Source organism: Plectropomus leopardus, unplaced genomic scaffold (genome assembly GCF_008729295.1).
Source record: "Plectropomus leopardus isolate mb unplaced genomic scaffold, YSFRI_Pleo_2.0 unplaced_scaffold8665, whole genome shotgun sequence".
NCBI classification, from domain to species: Eukaryota; Metazoa; Chordata; class Actinopteri; order Perciformes; family Serranidae; genus Plectropomus; species Plectropomus leopardus.
In genome coordinates, this window is record NW_024695516.1 from 1 (window position 1) to 4,880 (window position 4,880).

Consider the following 4,880-nt stretch of genomic DNA (forward strand, 5'->3'; position numbering starts at 1 on the left):
AAACTAAGACGCTAGTTTTCATTGCTGCCTATAATCACAACAGTGAGCGACGGCATTTCTCTCCCTGCGGTGACGGAGCTCTGAAGCAGCTTTAAGCCGCCTACATGTCACATGTACCTGAACATGACATAAACATGATTGATTCTGACTCCAGCACTGATCGAAGTGTTCAGAGGAATTGTTTGTTTCGAAATTCTCAATGACTGCGTCTCTTTCTGTCTCCAGTCTGGGATGGAATAACTGTGGTGATGAAGTGGCAGTGGAGCTGGCCAGAGTTATGCCTCTGTGTCAGAGGCTGACCAGAATAGAGTGAGTTTTCTAACACACACACACGCACACGCACACACACACACACACACACACACACACACACACACACACACACAGTTTTTGTGTACATTTAGTACGATTTCAGTTATTTGTAATTCCTAGTCTTCCTGCAATTGCACCGGTGGCTTAACATTTCTTTAAATCTTTATTCAAGTTGTTTAGTTTAATGTCTTTACTCAGGGTTCCCACAGTCATGGAAAACCTGGAAAAGTCATGGAATTTCACTGTCATATTTTTCAGGCCTGAAAAAGTCATGGAATTTTTAAAAATCATTTAAAGTTTTGGAAAAATCATGGAATTTGCTGTATGTAATAAAACTGTTAAAATAATCTTACGTGGATAACCTTTTACGTAATGTAACATACAGGAGAATTCATTTCCTGTAGCTGCTGACGTACAACAACGTGGCTCAAATATGCGTTGATGTGTGACAGCATTTTGTTTAGCGTTTTGTCTTTCCCTTCCTGTATGCCAGCTGAAATTATGTGCACACCCTGCAATGTGGAAAGAAAAACAAAAATCTGTATTATATATGGGTCCTTGAAAAGTAATGAAAAACTTTGACTTATGTTTCCCTCACACACTTGGAGTGAATGAAACGCTGTGTATGTGTGTGTTTGTTTCCCTCAGTCTGGAGTCAAACACCGTGAGTGTTTTCGGAGTGGAGGCCCTGTGTAGAGCCTTACAGTCGTGTCCTTCTGTCCAGCTCATCAGGTAAACTTGTAGTGTCTCACCCAAGGTTTGGCTCATACAGGCACCTGTAGATTTTGTCAGTCACCTTCACTATCTGCTGAAAGCACATTTGATTCCTGCTGTATTTGCTGTATTTGTGTTTGTTTTTATGCCTCTCGAGGCTGGAAGCATTATGTTTTCGGGTGTTTTCATCCTCATGTATGTCCGTCGTTAAGCCGAACCATTCTCATTAACGTTATATCTCAAGAACGTCTTTAGTGAATTCAGCACTGTGTTTTTCTGTCTTCTGAAATAAAAGACATAAGAGACAGTTCCACACCATCCACCACTAAAGGTTCATGAGTTAATGTTAATTCTTTATTGTCTTTTCCAATTTCTTTCCAATCTGTTTGATTAGTCATTGAGTTTATGTTATTATTCATCAAAGTGAAGATTTTCCACAATAGCTGAAACGTCCACTTGGACTCGATGATGAACTGGCTAGATTTGGTGGTCAAAGGTCACAGTCACTGTCTCATTCTTGTGAACGCGATATATTAAGAAAACCTTGAGGGAATTACTTCAGATTTGGCACAAACATGCAAGTGGACTCAAAAATGAGCTGATAATAATTTGGTGTTTAAAGGTCAAGATCACTGTGACCCCAAATTTGGCACAAACGTCCACTTGGACTCACGAATGAACTGATTAGATTTTAATGGTCAAAGGTCATGGTGAACTCATAAAACATGTTTTTGGCCAGAAATTCATACACTCAAAATTCACACAGATATCTCATAAGATATAATGATGAAGTTCTGACATTTTTCTTTCAAGAGGTCAAATGTCAAGTGTGACATCATAATGTTCTGCAAAAACACCTTTCTGGCCACACACACACTGATCTCAGGTGTTCACCTTGAAAATGTGCTGATCGTATACATCTTCTGAAGATGTGAGTGAATCAGTCATGTTTTCACAGATATGGATGTAAACTAAGTGCATCTTGACTGGTGTACGGAGACATACAACCATGTGTCGGTATTCCAAGGCCATGTCCATACGGAGACGAGTTTAGGTGTATCTGCAAAATTTTTTCATCGTATGGACATTTTGTCCACACCAAATTGGCGTTTTGGGAGCCCAAATACGCAAATTTTTAAAACCAGGTTGGGTTTCCATGTTTACAACCCATACGCATCTTTCTTGAACCGATGACGCCATAGCCCCACCGCTAACCCCGCCAACAACAACAATGGCAGATTACAGTGTTGCATTCGCGCTGCAGAAGCTACTGAGCAGGATATGGCTTTTACAGCAAAATCTTCTGCTCCACACAAGTGTCTTCGTATTCTCCGCCATCTTCTTCTTCGTGTGTTTGTTTACATCGCACAAGTTTTATGTGCATGCTCCATGTCTTATTCTCTGTTTTTCTGTGGCAGCGTACAGCGCCACTTACAGGCCTGGCATATATACTGCAGCGTTTCAGTGGTTTTGTGTGGACACACACGTCTTGAGACGATTCCGTGTTTACGGAAAACTTTTCCAAAACGAAGAAGAAATAGATCGGTTTTGTCTCCATGTGGACATGGCCCTAGTTTTTAATGTATTTATATATAAAATGTCCCACCACTGTGCTTTTCAGGCTGTGGAGGAACAAAGTCTCCTCCAGTGAAGCTCAGAGTCTCAGTGTGACGGACAGGAGGCTGAATTTCTCATCTACCTGATACGATGTGTGTCACTTGACGGTGGCGGGGAGAAATAACAATCCAGTCCTCCAGAATCTGCAGAGGTGAATCACTTCTACAGCTACAGACACACATGGCATTCAGGTGTGTTTTCTCTGCAGTATGGTCATCAGAAAAGCATGAAGAATTATATTTAATTAATAATTAATATTTTAATTTAATTAGTTGTGTGTTCGATTACTGCTGCAGCTGGCGTCTAATAGTATGAGGAGTTTAAAAGCCACTATGTGGTCTACTATTTTTTATATGTACTGTATATATTGAGTTCTCATCCCTAAAACATCTTGGTGTTAATAATTTTAGGGCCTCTGCAGGGAGCATTGTGATTATTGCACTATTAGATGTTTTTAAGGGTCTTGAGAAAAGCAAAAATGAATGCACTTATTGGCCTCTAGTTTCAAAATGGTAAACTGATGTAATCACCTGACAGTGTGGTGATGGTCACATTTACATGCACACTAAAATTACACAATTATTCCAAACACAATAGTCGTAGTTTGCTGTGGGTCATGTAAACAACATATTATGTTTAGATATTCTGAAAAGAGTGCCCCAGGGATGATGTTTTTCTGTAGGCCAACCCACAAGCTGATGTCGCCCTGGTTCCCTCGTCAAAAAGCTTGTGGGATTTTTCCATTGGATTTAGCATAAAATAAGTTCTGTTGTAAAAAAAAAAATGTTTACGATACATGTTTTATTCTGCGAGATAATCTCCACGAATGAACACCACTTTCAGGTGTTCATTTGAACACGATGACGGTTGCTGTAAAACCGTGTTTGGCGCAGCTTGATGATGTTCTGTAGTCTTATTTAGCCTCTTTTTTAAAGATACATAAAAGCTTTAAAGTTTATGAGTGGGTTATTTACTGACGTATTTCATGTTGTAGAGCAAAATGTGGAAAAAATCTCCTCAGCTTGTGTTAACCACACACCTTATTTCAGGCTTAGAACCAAAAACTCATTAAGAAACATTGACTTTAAGACGAGGGAACCGGAGGTGCTGGAACAGATTTCCAGGTTTTAAGGGTCATTACTGGGGTTTTCTTTTTGTCCTTTTTCTGAATTAAGCATTTCTGATTGTGCAACATGGTGGTTGTTACAGCTTCTCTAAACAAACAAAGGCTCATCTAGAGACTGAAACATATAAAGGAAGCAATGACACAAGAAAACACACCCACTAGGATGTGCAATACAATATATGCAGGGCCAAACATAACACTGGTATTATTTGTTTTAATAGCATTCTTTAGACATGAACACAGCACATTCAGATTATTGTTGAAATTCAGTGTTAAAAGTCATTAAATTCCACAGATGGATGGATCTTAGTGGTGAACTGAAATTTAAAAAAAAAGCTCTGTAAAGCTGCAAAGAGGTTTGATATTACATTCTGAGTTAGCTGGTGGAGAGACGACCCACAAAGCTTATTTTTATGGATCAGCCGCACTTTCCGCCACACCACACTGCCATGGACCTAGAGGCCATTCATTTGTTTCCACCAAGTTTCATGTGAGGGTAGGAATTTAGACTGATACTTTGAGTCACTTTGCACTGTAGTGTGTTTACAATAATTAGAGGCCACATCAGTACTAACTCAGCGAATCATAAACTCACAGTAAAGGAAGAGCTGAAAAGGGGGGACCCCTCCTCTCTGTTATCTGCTCTCATGGTCAATTTAGGTTGTGGTCTCTATCCAGTTTGCGTATTTATTTCTGATATTATCATGGAAGGTTATTTATTTATAATTTAAACTTCTACATACGTAAATCTGAGATGATAATAGATGAAACAAGAAGTGTGACAGCACCCGTGCTGAGAATAACGTGTTGGTGTCTCGCCTCCGTCATCTCTCTTGTTCCTTGTTGTACTGATAATGCAATAATGCTCTCGTTCCTTCCTCATTATATTGTGTATAGTTTTGTTTCTTTTTGCAGTTTGTTAGGTTTTATTATGATTCACAGAGACACACAGCATGTTAATGAGCACAGGCAGTCCTGTGGTTCCTTTTATATGTTTGATTTCCTCTGTTGCCTCTGTCTTTAACATTAATTCATGATGTCAGGTGACATTAATAAAGCAAGACTACCTTGACTTTTGCTCCTTTTTTTTTTTCTTTTCTTTTTTTTTTTT

The 4,880-nt window shown here is 39.2% G+C and overlaps 1 long non-coding RNA gene across 1 annotated transcript; it reads left to right on the forward strand.

The window, feature by feature from the left end:
* Positions 1-226: 226 nt before the first annotated feature.
* On the forward strand, positions 227-3,361 carry LOC121940424. The gene is made up of 3 exons (XR_006105625.1): positions 227-309; positions 961-1,044; positions 2,648-3,361. It is a non-coding gene; the product is annotated as an uncharacterized LOC121940424 (long non-coding RNA).
* The last annotated feature ends 1,519 nt before the right edge of the window (positions 3,362-4,880 follow it).